Source organism: Gracilinanus agilis, chromosome 6 (assembly GCF_016433145.1).
Source record: "Gracilinanus agilis isolate LMUSP501 chromosome 6, AgileGrace, whole genome shotgun sequence".
NCBI lineage: Eukaryota > Metazoa > Chordata > Mammalia > Didelphimorphia > Didelphidae > Gracilinanus > Gracilinanus agilis.
This window is the reverse complement of record NC_058135.1, coordinates 143188309-143205460: the sequence shown is the minus strand read 5'-3', so window position 1 is coordinate 143205460 and position 17152 is coordinate 143188309. Positions and strand designations below refer to the sequence as shown.

General features: G+C 33.7%; 1 pseudogene; it reads right to left on the bottom strand.

The window, feature by feature from the left end:
* Positions 1-10632: 10632 nt before the first annotated feature.
* On the bottom strand, positions 10633-13214 carry LOC123252369 (annotated as a pseudogene).
* Between the last annotated feature and the right edge of the window lie 3938 nt (positions 13215-17152).

The window sequence follows — 17152 nt, the reverse complement described above, 5'->3', positions numbered from 1 at the left end:
AGGCAATTTATAGTGAGAAAAGAATCTCTTCCAATGCAGATAAATTTGTGCTTTGCAATAAATTCAGAAGTTGCCTAAGAAATTCAGAGTTTTAGTTTCTTATCCTGGGTAACACATTCAAAATGAATTAGAAGCAAGTCTTGAACCCTGCAAATCTTTCACCTTTACTATGTCATTGCCTCATTATGTGGTTGTTGCTTGTTTTAGTTTGGTTGGTTGTTTATCTTGTTTTGTTCTCCACCAGTCACAAATTTCTCTAAGAATCCAATTTCTAATTATTATCTTTGCATTTCCTCATTTTTGATGTGCTAAAGCCTATTCATATACATTTCGTTGCCATTTGCCTGATCCTTAACTTCTATTCACCAAAGACTAGAATTTCATGATTCACACTGATACTAGAAGTGTACTAGCATAATAATATTCTTTAAAATAATGATTTCTTAGTATCAAAGGAAAAGCTTGGTAGTTATTAAATAACTGTGCAATTATGCAAGGATAATCAAATCTACTTTCAATTCTGAGCTTATTCATTATCCACTTGCAATATCTTTCATAGACATGTAGAATATTAGGTGAAGTCTCTGGATTCTTCATTAAATGATAAACATTGTATAACATAAATATTATTGACACCTAAAATGGCTGGTCCATAATTTGAGGGTATTAGGATTTCCTATATGTTGAACACACTGGGAATCTCAGATGAAAGACTTACTATATATATTCATTGTGGTATACTTAGTATAAGCAGATTAATAGTCTACTTTGAAGGAGTGAAATTGTTCTTTATTTGACCTAAGGCATAGAAAATGTTTATAAAATGAAGTACTGTTTTACCTACTACTAAATTATACTACTATTAAAACATCACGAAAAATACTCATCTCTCCACATACTCTCCTAACCATGAATCCTTTGTTAATGTTGTCAAGGTGAATGTAATCATAGTAGATGCCATGCTGTCATTCCATGTAAAAGCCATTTTTAGTCTACATGCTTCTTTCTTCTTTCTGATAATTTAAGCAAATGGTAAAAATTCAACTATAATGGCATGAATCTGATGATTTTGTTGGGCACTGCATCTATAATACCATAAAAAATAGGAACATGCACTTTTGTTTTCTCTAAAACTATAAAACAGAATGCCATATCTCTATGGAATGGTATTTTTAAATTAAAAGACACTTCTGTTCCCATAATTTACTGTTTCAATTTTTCTTATAAAATTCTCTCTTGTCTTTGTATATATTTGTGTAAATGTATGATATCTATACATGTATTGTAGCAAGAAAATTATCTTTTAAGGGAAGACTCGCTAAAATACATGCAAATAACACAGGCATACATATGTAAATAATTTATTTTGAAGCCAGCCATGTATGCTCATCACACATAACTCCTGTCTCTATTAAAAGTACTACAAGTATTCAGCCATATTTCTTGACAATGCTAGACTACTAATGGAACACAAAGGGTATACTTGACGTATGTAATTCTATACTTTGATGAATTTGTACTAATCAAATTAGATACTCTGACAATATAGAGCATCACTTATTCCATGCCTACCTATTTTATAGGACCATTTTAATATATATGCATATAAATATATATATATATATATTATATTCTTGATGACAGTGGATTTATAGAAGTATTTATATATGTATATATATATAGAAAGAGAGAGAAAGAGAGGGGGAGGGATAGAGGGAGAATATAAATGTATATATGAGGTATATGGGGTATTCAAGGAGGACTAGTATCTGTGAGGTAAGGTCTTGCATAGCTTTTTTTCATGATCACTCATCCACCTTTTATGTCTACCTATTACCAAACTCTCAAATGTAACTTCCAAAAACTGTAGCATGCACAATGGCCACATCTCAGTGAAACTATCTCCAATGGTCAGACTATTCTGATTTAAAGTGACCAACAGGTCTCAAACTCATTGATGACTTGGGAAATGCCTATCATAACCACGTAAAGATTTCCTCCAGTATAATGGGTGAATAAGAACAATGTGTTCCAATGTCCATTAAGACAGCTGGTCCAGGTACTATGCAGTACTTAGGGATTGTTCAGATGTCAAAGAAGCCAAAGTTCTCCACTGACTCACAGTGTATCACCAATTGCCCTGACTTTTGTTTTGCCACCAGTCTTCAATGACTAGAAGACTGAGGCTGACAACTTGAGCAACTCTCACTTAAAGCTAATCCACACTTGAATTATAAAACACATCATACACATATATGTGCATATCTATACACATATATATACACATATACAAATATCAATGTGTAGCATAATATCATATGAAATACAAACACACATAAAAACACATTTTTGTGGTTTTGCACATGCATTTGTGCATATAAATATGCCAATACAGATATACAGAGACAATTGTAAGTGGGTGTGGGTGTGTGTTGTAAAAATAATGAGTCAATGAATTAATTATGGATATAAACTGATTAGATACTCTGCTTGCTGTGCTTACAAAGTATCTTCAGTTTATACAAGTGAAATGAAGCTTGTTATCAAGAAATAAGTAAATAATCTAATCTGAGTAGGGTCAAACTAAAATGCAATTTGGGTGTGAGGAAGGATAAAGGGGTTATAGGGGATTGTAAGGTGATAGGATGTGGAAATGAAGGTATGGGAAAGTATATAGGAGATAAGGGAAATGGGGTATATAGGAGAGGGCAGCTCAAACAGGTTTATTCCCAGAGGCTTCAGACAAAGGATCCAAGGAGGAAACTAGGGCCAGTAAGAAAGGTTTTGATTTGACTGGAGGGTTTCTCTTGTAGTTTCTCCAGTCTCTTGAGGGAGGAGTCGAGAGGGCCCCTCCCTGCCAGTCAAACCAATGGCTGGAGGGAGGTACTTCCTGCCAAGATGAATACCCACGTTTTTCAAGAAATAAAAGAAAATGATTCCTTCCTCTTGAACCCTTGTCTTAATTTTTGACACAATGATTCCCCAGAGGGTTTGAATAGGTAACAAGGGGATTTATTAATACCAGGGTCAGTCAGAAGGGGAGAGGGATTTAGGATTTTCTAACTGTTGCTAGGGAGAGGGGTGATGGTGGGGGATGGGTCGAGGAGAGGTTTAGACAGAGAGAGCCTGGCTGTCCCAGTCAGGAAGATGTGACTGCCTTTTAAGTAAAGTCTTTATCAAACCTAGGGGTAACTTATTTGAGGATACTCCAATTATCTTAAGAAACTAAAATCCACAATGTTCAATCACCAAGCCCTCCCTTCCAACCAGAACCCAAAGGAAAATCAGGGAAGGGGAGGAATGGAAATGGGAGATCAGGGAGAAGTCCAAAGAAATGAGATAGGTCCAAATTTCCCCAAAACAAAATAAGCACAGGCTAAGGCCGAAGCAATTAGGCCAAAGCCAAAAGGCCAAAGCAAAAGCCTCCAGCCATAGCAAAAGCCAGAAGGCAAAAGTCTTGTCAGTTGGAACTTCACCTCTATTTATAGCTTTAAGTTCTAACTGACTTTCTGAACATTCTAAAATGTTTAACTGACTTTTTGTGACCATTAGAAATTACAGAGGCAAAAAGTTTCTGTTAGCCACCTTGTATTACAAGCTCATAAGTGAACTTCTCTTAAGGGCCAGGTACAAGGGCACTAAAGAGACTCTTGTTATACAAAAATAAACTATTTATTGAGAATATGAGGATATAAAAGGATTTGTAACTCTAAAAGATTCTAATTCCACCCAAATAAAACTCCCTGGTTCCACAAGGAACAGCTTCTCTTGTTTCCACAGGCTACACTGATCCTTCCTGATCTGACTAACACAAATTTCCCCTATTCTACAATAAACTAACACTATTATCCTCATACGAAGTGTATAATTCTTACTTTGTCTCCAAGTTATAAAAATCACAAAGTCCAGCTGGCTGAACCTCAGCAAGAACAAAGTTAGGACTTTGAGCCTTACTAGACTCAGAGTCCAAACCAAAGACCATGTCTTTCTTTGGTCTTCTCAGAGATAAAACAATTTATGAAACAGTAATAGATAGTCACTAGTGCTTTCCAGGTTGGAAAAGGAAATCACTTAGTTCCTTAAGGTTTTTCCATCTTTTTCTTCTTCCATTAGACAGTGAGGAGAGAGAGAAAAAAGATGTAACCTGCTCCCAGCAATCAGAGAGAGAGAGAGAGAGTAACTGACACACCCAGAGACTAACTGCCACCTCCCTCAGAACAGCCACTCCCAGAGAGAGTAACTGCCACAGAAAAAACATTACACCTCACACACACACTGAGGACATTTGAAACTGACACTGTCTCAGATCTGTTTCAAACTCTAATTCTTTCTCAAGCCAGCTTCTCCACTTATTATATAACAAGACTTAATTTATAATATCCTTATAGTGTCTATAAGAGCTATACATTTAATATATGGAGGCATATGTCTATATACACACATATATACATATGTACATGGATATTATTTATTAACAGAAAGGAGATTATTTATTAACATAATGTATTATTTATAATATAAATATTATATATTAACAGATTTATTAACAGAAAACAATGCCTTTTTCTTTTCATTAAGGTAGTAATATTATTATCTACTATATTTGACCAGAGTTGGATTACATAACCATATTATATTTTTTCTTTTTATTATTTAAATTAGCAAATATATTAGGGGGTTTTGATTATTTTTCTTCATTCTTTTTCATTCAATATGTTTCCCCATATTTCTCTTCAATCTAAAAATTGGTGATTTCTTATTATAAAGTAGCATTATATTAAATAAACATATGTTACATGTTTCAATCATTGTCCAGTTTTCTACACATATTTTGTTTCTAATTTTTACCATTATAAATAGTGCTAAAGTTTTTAATTTTTTATTTTATAGGTCTTTTACTTTAGTCAGTGGTCTCCTTAATTTATTTAGATTCACTAAATAAGTATTTATTTAACATTATTGAAATTTCTATGTAGATTTGACAATTTTAAGGGATAACAAATTCCAAATTTCTACATAATTAAGATCCCTGAAAATAAATTTCCCCTCAATTTTGTTTCTGTAATATTGTCTATGTAGGACCTATTATTGGGTATTGCATTTGATAGAGTTCTTCTAAAAATCTGTTGGAATTTGTTTGTTGCTTTCTGCCATCTTCTTTGCTTTTTTAAAACGACACTTCATGAAAATAAGGACAACATAATCCCTGCATTCTATACTACAATGGAAATTATAATTTTGTGGCTAACAAAACTCTGCTAGTGAATCTTCAGAGATGGTCATTTCCAGGAACTCTGCTTTTATGTAGAAATGCCAAATCTAGATTTCTGGTAAAGATTTGTTTGAGTGGGTCTTAAGGGAAAAGTGAAAAACAAATCAAGTTCTTTACTCCTGTGGTCATGTGGTTAACAAAAAAAAATGGATTGTTGCCCTATGTGTGGTTTGGCAAACATTTTCCTATCACGAGTTACAGGAATTTTTGTTGATATGCCCAGAATGTCCTTAAATAAGACACAACATAAATAATGAACATTTTAAGATTTTTTTTTTCTTAATGACATTCCTCTTGCACACACAACTGCTCTCCTAACTAAAAAAAATGTATGGATATACTTTGTAAAAAAATACTCAAATCTTATTTACTGGTTGGTATCCATCGTGGAGGGATACTATTGTAATCCATCTTTGTGGACTTTGAATCTAGACTATTTTAGATGATCTATATAATGAAAACTTATGTATATTTATGCATATGTCTATAAAATATAGAAATATAGGTATATGCATATACATTAACACACATACAGGCACAAAGACATGTTTAAGTATGTGTGTATAAAATAATGTGTGTCATAAAATGTACATATATGGCAACAATCCATTAGGAAAAATCTCATTTCCAAAAATGGTCCAAAGTTGGCTCACCAGTTTCTTTGTCTATATTGTGACAAACTAATTAAATATTTTCCTCCTTATTTTGAATTGATCCACTATTTTGTTCTTTATACATTTATTTTCAAGTATTTTATTGCTTAAAACTAAGAATTCTGTTTTTTTTAGTAAAATATAATATTTTAACATACTATTATATACCACAGGTCATTTACTTTACAGCTATAACATCACAATATGCATAAAATCATGGAAGATAGGTATTTTATTCCTGATACTACTACTAAAGGTAGCTCTGAGGGATTCAGAGGGATTGTTCTTTATACTACCTGCCTATGACATATCGGCCTGTTGTCCAACTCTTCTCATTTCATACTCGGCTCCTCCCTACCTAGCTTCTATGCTTCTGCTACCTCCCCACAAAAGTAAGTCTTCTTACTCTCTGGACTCTGAATTCTATCCTCATCCTTCAATTCAATCTGCTCCTTCTAAGTTACCATTATATTAATTGGCAAATCTAAATGTCTTCTCTCAAATCATCCTTTTTGACATCTCTAGAATATTTTATACTTGTGACAACACCATTGTCTATGATATTCTTTTTTCTCCTGGACTTTAGTGACACTTGTTTATCGTACTTCTCTTCCTAAGTGTATGATTATAATTCAGTGTCTCCTGTTCATTTTTATCCAGGTCATGCATCCTAATTAGGGTTTTCTCCATAACTTTATCTTTAAAAAAATTCAAATATATTTTATTTACCAATTATATGTGAAAATGTTTTGTTGTTCTTGCTTTTGTTTTATTTTTAATTCTCAAAATGTTTTTCCATGTTTCCATATTTCATTTTCTTTCCTTCCCCTCCCCCTCCTGGATCCAATAAGCATTTCCACTGGGTTATACAAATGTTATCACTTATACTTATTTCCATATTATTCATTTTTGCAATCACACAATCTTTTAAAACCAAAATACCAAATCATATCTATATAAACAAATGATAAGTAATTTTAATTTTCTTCTGTGTTTCTACTCCTACAGTTGTTTTCTTCTCTCGATGTGGATAGCATTCTTTCTCATAAGACCCTCTGGATTGTCTTGCATTAGCAAAGTCAATTACATTGTATTGTTCCACTATGTTTTACTTTCTATGTTTAACATCATCTTGGTTCTGCTCATTTCACTCTGCATCAGTTCTTGGAGGTCTTTCTAATTCATATAGAAATCCTCCAGTTCATCATTTCTTATAGCACAATAGTTTTCCATCACCATAATATAGCATAATTTGTTCAGACATTCCCCAATCCAGGGTCACCCTCTCATTTTTTATTTTTTTTTTTTGTCAGCACAAAGAGCAAAGCTATGAATATTTTTAAGCAAACATTTTTCCTTATTATCTCTTTACGGCACAAATCTAATAGTGGTATTGCTGGATCGATGGGTGTGCATTATTTTAAATCTCTGTTGGCAGAGTTTTAAATTGCTTCCAGAATGGTTGGATCAATTCACAACTCCATCAGCAGTGTATTAGTTTCCCAATTTTTCCTTTACTTTCATATTGACCAATCTTCTAGGTGTGAAGTGATACCTCAGCATTGTTTTGATTTGCATTTCTATAATTACAAGAGATTTAGAGCACTTTTTCATTTATTGATAGCTTTGATTTCCTTATCTGAAAACTGTCTATTCATGTCCTTTGACCATTTGTCATTTGGGTAATGGCTTGATTTTTTTTTTTTTGTAAAAAAGACTTAGCTTCTTATAAATTTGAGAAATTAGACCTTTGTCAGAGGATTTAATTATAAACTTTTTTTCACAAATTTGTTGCTTCCCTTCTAATTTTGGTTGCATTGGTTTTGTTTGTACAATTTTTTTTAATTTAATGTAATCAAAATTATTCATTTTACATTATGTAATGTTCTCTATCTCTTGCTTGGTCTTAAATTCGTTCCTTTCCCATAGATCTGACCAGCATACTATTCTATGTTCAAGTAATTTACTTATAATTTCCCTCTTTATATTTAAGTACTCCATAGTATCTGCTCTAAGTACTCCATAGTATCTGCTGCCACCACTTTCACATTATGTTAGAACAATTTGTTCACCTCAATCTAGTCTACCAGGGAAGTGTTTTTGTGCATGTGGTATACAAACTTCTGACTCACCAACAAGTTTGAGTCGTATCCATTTACCTTCAACCTGGTATGGCCTACCTGCCAAGACTGGTTTACTGAAATATGACTGCTTTGCCTGCTATAAATTCTTAGAGCCACAAGAGAGATTCATGTGGCAGTTAGACAACAAAGATGGATAAACAGCAATGAAAAGTACTCAGAAGCCTTTCCATAAGTGGTACTAGTAATTTTGAACAGCCTATATACCCCATGATAAAAACTGAACATGTGGATATGTGGATTGATAGTAACAAAAAAATTGGGGGCAGCTAAATGTTAATATGAAATCAATTGGTTTTAGTTTTCAACTGAGTACCTTGAAAGCCACCTATGAGAGGAAATGGAAAGATTATGAGGCCAAAATTGGGTATGTTTAGAATAGCTGGGTGCATTATATCCAAGCCTGAGTCAATAGAGCTAAATAAATCAAGAGAAGGAGAGTATTTATAATACTCAGAGTGGTTATTCCGATTTTGCTTGAAGACTTTGAGTGAGAAAGAACCCACTACCTAGTGAAGCAGCCTCTTATACTTTATGATTATTATATTAAAATTGTATTTGACCTCACAAATTTCCTTTTTTTCCACGTCTTTAACTGGTAGTAAAGCAGAATATGTTTGATTTCAAAGCATCTTTTCAAGATTGAAGATAGTCTCCAAATCTTCTCTTCTTCATATGTAAAAAGTTTGTTCAATATTCCTGATGTATAATGATCGTGATGCCCTTTACAATTTTGTTTATTGTTCTCTGGATGCTCTACATAATATTAGTGTCCTTCATAATATCACAACTTTGACTAATATTGCACATTAGTCCACAAACTATGATGATCATTACATTTAAGGTTTTCATTTCTCACCTTTCAATATACTTTCTAGCCAATTCTATTAGATTTTATTTTTGAAGTAGAAAAACCATATATGAGATATGCATTCCTGATTGAAACACACCATTATAATTTCTCAAAGTAACAAAAATTTGTTAAATGGTTACTATGTGCTTGGCACTATGTTAAACACTGGGGATACTCAAAAAGGAGAACAAAACAAAATAAAGACAAAAATGAGTCACTGCCTTCGATGAGATGATAATCTAATTGAAGAGAAAACATGCAACAACTATGTGTATAAAAAGTATATGCAAAGGAAATCAGAGTTCTTTAATTTTCTCTAAATTCTCTAAGATTACTTAGAGAAAAGACATGAACATTGAGCATCTGGAAAAAGTCTTTTGAAAAAATTGTATTTTTTAGATGTTAATTGAAAGAAATCAAGAAGGGGAATAAATGGTGACAAGGAGGGTGAAAAATCCAGGTATATAAGAAAGCTAGTGAAAATGAGTGGAATCCATCCATACATGCAATGTTCTCTATGAGATATAACAGGGATGTCAATATTTATTCTGAATCACAGAAACCATTCTCAAAAGTATGTTATCTGGTTGTTAATTCTAGTCTTTGAAATTAGATAGCTTTTATCTCATATTTAAAGGTGATAAAGTAGTAAATTTCTCCATACTTTTCATGGGAAAAGAAAGGCAGGTTTACTAATGGGAATAGAGGGGTAAAAATTTAAAAAATAATTTTCAAAATAAAAGAGGAGGAAAACTCAGTTTGAGCTTCATTCCTTCCTGGGATAAAAATCATCCATTTAAAAATTTTATTTCCTATTGGCCATTTCCAGAATAATTTTCAATAAACACATCAATCAGGTGTTTCTCTTCTCATTGAAAAGGTAGCCAGGCAATGATTAAATCAGAGGTACTCAACATGTTGAAAGAGTCTACTGATGCATAGACACAGGGGAGCTATATCAAAATTCCTAACTGGCTGCTTCCCTGCAGCTGATCTGCCTGAAGGCCTAATCATATGTTACTGTTTTATTGTTGGTGTTCAGAAAACAAGCTGTAGATCATAATCTTCTAGTCAGCTGAAGTTATTTTTTGTTTTTGTTGAAGAATAGATATGAAGCAAAACTCAATTATTTTTCTTTAGTACAAACTTCATTAAGTTTCTCAAAGTTTTCTTATCAGAAGTACTCCTCTACAACCTCCAACAATATCATTAGTTGTTACTTAGAAAATATGTCATTATTCAAATGCACCAATTGTCTCATATATGTGAGATAAGCAGCATAGGCACTTTTTTGATGTGGCATTTTTCAACTTTTCTATGTATGCCCATCCCATCTTATGGAACTCTTATGTACATCCTTTAAAAAAATCTTACAGATGAGATCCATTTAATGTACTCTTTTTCTCTTCATATTTTCTAGCTAATTGCATAGCATGGAAGCTCTTCTTCTTTATTCTTGGTCCATGATTATTCAAATTCTCCAAATAATTTTTCCTTGATGATGTCCTCAACAATACTTCTGTGACCCATATTCTTTTTTTCATTATGAAAAATGCCTTAATTGTGTTATCTGTATAGCATTTGATGTCAAAGAACAGGAAAACAGGAAGTGCAGAATACAGGAAGACATGAACATCAGAAAAACAAATTTGAGTGAATAAAAGGAGTTCATACAGCTTTCAACATAATTTATAGAGTAACTGATGTACAGCTTTATGCTACCTCCTCTTCAGTCCCCTCCTCAAATTTTCCTTCTTTCTCAGCTTTGGCATCCTGATACTGCTGAAACCAAATCATTCATGTTGTTTTCTGCTTTAGTGAATTCTATTCAGTCCATCCCCTCTCCAATATACCAGCGTAAGAAAGTCTTTCAAGGAAACATGGCTTTAAACTGCTCAGAAATGTGCTTAAAGAGTTTTTGAATGGCAGTACTCTTATCAGTGAAGGATGGATTGTCACATACAGTCATTTTCACATTAGTGGGGATCCATTCAACAAAGTAACTGCTGTTATTGTTTTGAAAATTGAACATTTTCTCATCTACCTTTTTCATGGACATACAGCCTCTGAATAACACTGCTAATATAAGATAGCACCCATAACAAGGTCACAAGCAGTCATCATGTTCTTTGCAACAAGTATCTGCTGAGTGAGCTCTGGCACAGTTAAAACACTGTACTACTGGCTACTGCGGATAGTCAGCGGAGCAAAGCCAGGCATAAAGAAAAGTAGAGGGGGCAGCTGGATAACTCAGTGGATTGAGAGACAGGCCTAGACATGGGATGTTCTAGGCTCAAATCTGGCCTCAGATACTTCCAAGCTGTGTGACCCTGGGCAAGTCACTTAACCCCCATTGCCTAGCCCTTACCATTCTTCTGCCTTTGAAACAATACACAATATTGATTCCAAGAAGGAAGGTAAGGGTTTAAAAAAAATAAAATAAAGAAAAGCAGACTGGGAAAGGGGAACCATGTTCACTACAAGCTTATGCAAATCAGCATTAATCTGCCCTGGGAAACATAAGCAGGTAATGATGCCACTCATGGTTATGACACCAGGTGGTTCAGGTCACCATGCATGGGAGTCGTCAATTTCAGGATTCTAAAACTAAATCTAAAAATCTAAAAATATGATGTTGATCTCCATCATATGCCTGTCAATTGCCATTTCAGCAATGCTCAAGTTCAACTTTAAAGATGTTGGTGTTATTCACAACCAATCATTTGAATAATATAGTTGATGGGTAGGTAGGTGACTCAGTAGATTGAGATCATGCCTAGAGACGAGAGGGCCTGGAGGCAAATATAGCCTCAGATGCTTCCTAGCTGTATGAAACTGGATAAGTTGCCTAGCCCCTACTGCGTAACCCTTACCACTCTTCTCCCTTGGAACCAATACACAGTATTGATCTTAAGAAATGAGGTAATAGCTAAAAAAAGAAGAATAATATTAGTACTAGACTATATATATTTTAAATTGTAATAACTCACATTTATATAACACTTCAAAATTCACAAAGCACTGTTATGATTAGGATTTATTTAGTTTCAGTAGAAGTAGAGGTTTAGATCAGAGAGTTTGTGATTTTTACTCTGTCCTTTTTAGGAGAGAAGACCAGAGAACTTGGAGAGGTCACTTAAAGAGATGGAGGTTAAAAGAGCAACAGCTGGGAGTTTCTAGGCCTATCTCTTGAACTCCTCTAGAGTGCAGTTAGCTGGATCTATTTCTCTTACAGAAAACAATATTTGTTTGTTATTTTGAAACAGTTTGATTTGAGATTTGATGTTCATAATGAGCTGAGAGAAAGTGATTTTACTGAAGCTTTTCCCTTCTTCACTAGAGGGGGCACTCACTGAAGAGCAGTTAGAGTTGGACAATTGGTTCTGAGAATGAGAGAGGGAGAAGCTGATTCAGTTTCTCTAAAAGAAGATTTGATAAATTACTTTAGGAATCATGATAAATTATGATTTATTTAGTATAAAGTAGTAAAAAAGAATTACATTTTAGTGAGAGTATAATTATAATTAAGTCAGGTGTGTTTTCAGACAAGAAGAAACTCTGTGAGGAGTAGTTTGAGGTTGGGGTTGTTTTATGTAGAAATCTTGGTGTTAGTTTTAAGAGATTCCTCTCCTGTCCTTTTCCTAAATCCTGTCTCCTGTCACTGCCTCTCTTCATAGAGATAAATAAATTTAGGTTGGCTCAAACTGCTTCCTGACATCCATTTATTGCCAGTAAATAGTTTTACAACTGGGAGCTACAACCTGGTCCATATTAGATATAGTTTACTTACTACAGCTAATTAATAATAGTTTGGTAATCAATAAACCAGCAATTATTCACCTATTACTAGATTCAATTCACCTATATTCACTAGGCACTTTCCTCACAATAATCTATTGAGGTAGTTTAGACATCATTTCTATTTCACAGATAAAGAAAATAGTCTATAAGAGGTTGAATTGAATGATTTATCACAAAACAAAAATCAATTAGAAAGTGCCTAGTAGCATACTCAAATCCAAGTCTTTTGATTCTAAATTCTCTGTTCTTTATACTTTCTAATTATGTCTATATTTCTGTGGAAATATTACAATATTCAAATGAATCAAAGATCTTATCAATTCAGGAATTCCCTCCAAATGTGAAAACTGCTCACAACTCTCTATGAATATTCATCCTGTCTGAGTTTTTGTTGTTTTCCCAAAAAATCCCAAAGCATGAACTCCTAGAGAGCGCCAGAGACCTCTTACATACTGTACAAACATTATAAGGGTTCCAATGAGCACTCTGGACATCACGTTTTATCCTTTGCTCTTAGTAGGTAATAAGATTCTCAGTAAGAACTTGTATATTGTAAAAGAGAAATTTGGGAAATGCCATCTAAAAGTATATATATATATATATTTACTATGGACACGTGGAAACCTTAAAACTACATTTCCCGTGGTCCAACGGGTTTCCGGTTTGGTTCTTTGGGCTTGGAGATGCCTGTGTCACCACACAGAGGACTGTTTAAATGGGAGGAGTATCCAAAAGGAAGCCCTCTTGGCTAGCTGACTCAGGAAGAGACGGGAGGTAACAATAAAGGCTGGGCGGCAGTTTTGAATTCTTACAAGCACGTGGTCTAATGACTTTACCTATCAGCATGTCTTTAATTAAAATACTAATTTATATTATTATATCAGCCTTTATTATTTTTATCATAATAATATCCAATAAATTACATTATGACTATACTGAAATGTCTTTTTTTTTCTTTTCTGGGTTAAACATGAATTATTATGCAAAACATAGGTCCCTTTTGTTCATTTTTGTAAGAGAATAATCATATAAAACTAAATATCCAAAATAAAAACACAAATAAAGGGAAAAACAATATACTTTGATCTGCATTCTAACCCCAATAGTTCTTTTGCTGGAGATGGATAACATTCTTTGTCCTTCATGATTGTTTGGATCTTTGTTTTGTTCAGAGAAGATTTCTTTCAAAGCTGATCATTCCACAATATTACTATGAACTATAACTGTGTACAGTGCTCCCTCTTTAAGCTTGTTTCACTGCATCAGTTCATGTTAGTCTTTCCAGTTCTTTCTGAAATCATCTTGCTCATCATTTCAGCATAATGTATTTCATCAACATCATATACTACAATTTGTTCATCCATTCTTCAATTGATGGCTATCCCTTTAATTTTTCATTCTTTGCCACCAAAAAAAGTTGCTATAAATATTTTTGTATAAGTAGGTCCTTTCCATCTTTTTTTTCTTCTTTTCTTCTTTCTTTTATTTCTTTGGGATACAGACCTAATAGCTTTATTACTGGAACAAAGTCTAGACACTTTTAATAGCCCTTTGGCTATAGTTCCAAATTGCCCAGAAGAATGATTGTATGAATTCAAAACTACACCAACAATGAATTACAGTCTCAATTTAGCCATGTACCTTCCAATATTTGTCACTTACCTTTGCTATCATACTGGGCAATATGACAAATGTGAGATCATATATTGAATTTGTTTTAATTTTAAATTTTCTAGTGAAAGGTGATTTAGAACATGTTTTCATATGGACATTGATAGCTATGAGTTGTTCATCTGAAAACTGCTTATGCATATCTTTTGACCATTTGTCAATTGAGAAATGATTCATATATTTTTTATTTTATTTTTTTAGAAAAATGTTTCCCATATAACATGATTAATGTTCTTATTCTTCCCTCAACCCCCAAAATTTCCCCCCCTGGAAGCCAACATACATTTCCACTGGTTTCTTCATGTGTCATCAATCAAGACCTATTTCCATATTATTGATAATTGCACTAGGGTGGTCATTTAGAATCTATATCCAAATCATATCCACATCAACCCATGTGTTCCAGCAGTTGTTTTCCTTCTGTGTTTCCATTCCTGTAGTTCTTCCTCTAAATGTGGGTAGCATTCTTTTCCATAAATTCTTCAGAATTGTCCTGGATCTTTTCATTGCTGCTAGGACAGAAGTCCATTACATTTAATTTTATCACAGTGTATCAGTCTCTGTGTACAATGTTATCCTGGTTCTCCACCTTTCACTCTGCATCTATTCCTGGAGGTCTTTCCAGTTCACATGGAATTCCTCCAATTTATTATTTCTTTGAGCACAATAGTATTGCATCACCAACAAATACCACAATTTGTTTAGCAATTCCCCAATTGCAGGGTATACTCTTGTTTTCCAGGTTTTTTTGATACCACAAAGAGTGCGGCTATAAATATTTTTTACATGTCATTTTACCTGTGATCTCTTTGGGGTACAAACCCAGCAATGGTATGGCTGGTTCAAAGGGCAGACAATGTTTTAGTGCTCTTTGGGCATAGTTCCAAATTGCCATCTAGAATGGTTGGATCAGTTCAAAACTCCACTAGCAATACATTAATGTCTCAATTTTGCCACATCCCCTTCAACATTCATTACTCCCCCCTGCTCTCATTTTAGCCAGTCTGCTAGGTGTGAGGTGATACCTCAGAGTTGTTTTAATTTGCATTTCTCTAATTGTTAGAGATTTAGAATACTTTCTCATGTGCTTATTGATAGTTTTGATTTCTTTATCTGAAAATTGCCTATTATTATCCCTTGCCCATTTGGAATGGCTTGATTTTTTTGTACAATTGAATTAGCTCCTTGTATATTTGAGTATAATATAAAAACAAACACAGGAAATATATGAATACAACTATAAAACACTTTCCAAACAATTAAAACTAGATCTAAACAACTGGAAAAAGATTGGTTTCTCATGGGTAGGATGAGTTAACATAATAAAAATGACCATTCTACCCAAATTAATTCACGTATTTAGTGCCATACCTATCAAACTACCTAGAAACTTTTTTTACTAAATTAGAAAAATCTCTAACAAAGTTCTTTTGTTAGAACAAAAGACCAAGAATATCAAGGGAAATAATGAAAAAAATATGAAGGAAGGTGGCCTAGCAGTACTAGATCTTAAATTGTACTATAAAGCAGTAGTCATCAAAACAATATGGTACTGGCAAAGAGACAGAAGGGAGGATCAGTGGAATAAACTAGGGGTAAAGCGACCTCAGAAAGTCTATGATAAATCCAAAGAACTCAGATTTTGGGACAAAAACCCACTTTTTGACAAAAATTGCTGGGAAAATTGGAAAAATATATGGGAGAGATTGGGCCTAGATCAACATCTCACCACCTTTACCAAGATAAAACTCAGAATGGGTGAATGACATGAATATAAAGAAGGAAACTATAAGTAAATTAGGTGAACACAGAATATTATACTTGTCAGATCTCTGGGAAAGGTTTTAAAACCAAGCAAGAGTTAGAGAAAATTACAAAATGTAAAATGAATGATTTTGATTATACTAAATTAATCAGCTTTTGTACAAACAAAAACAATGCAACCAAAATCAGAAGGGAAACAACAAATTGGCAAAAAAATCTTTATAATGAAAAACTCTGACAGGGGTCTAATTACTCAAATATACAAGGAGTTATACTTAAAAAAAAATCAAGCCATTCCCCCATCGACAAATGGGCAAAGTACATGAATAGGTAATTTTCAGATAAAGAAACCAAAAGTATCAATAAGCACATGAGAAAGTGTCCTAAATCTCTAATAATTAGAGAAATGAAAATCAAAACAACTCTGAGGTGTCACCTCACACCTAACAGATTGGATAGAATGACAGCAGGGAAGAGTAATGAATGCTGGAGGGAATGTGGCAAAATTGGGACATTAATGAATTGCTGGTGGAATTGTGAATTGATCCAACCATTCTGGATGGCAATTTGAAATTATGCTCAAAGGGCTTTAAAAGACTATCTGTCTTTTGATCCAGCCATATCACTGCTTGGTTTATACCACAAAGAGAAAATTGGAAAACGATGGTATGCCCTTCAATTGGGGAATGCCTGAACAAATTGTGGTATAGGCTGGTGATGGAATACTATTGTGTTCAAAGGAATAAAGAACTGGAGGAATTCCATGTGAACTGGAATGACCTCCAGGAATTGATACAGAGTGAAAGGAGCAGATCCAGGAGAACATTATACACTGTGGTACAATCAAACATAGCAGACTTCTCTGTTATCAGCAATGCAAGAATCCAGAGCAAGGCTGAGGGACTTATGAGAAAGAACGCTAGCTACATTCAGAGAAAGAAATGTGGGAGGAGAAATACAGAATAAAAATAACTGCTTGAACACATTGGCTGATGGG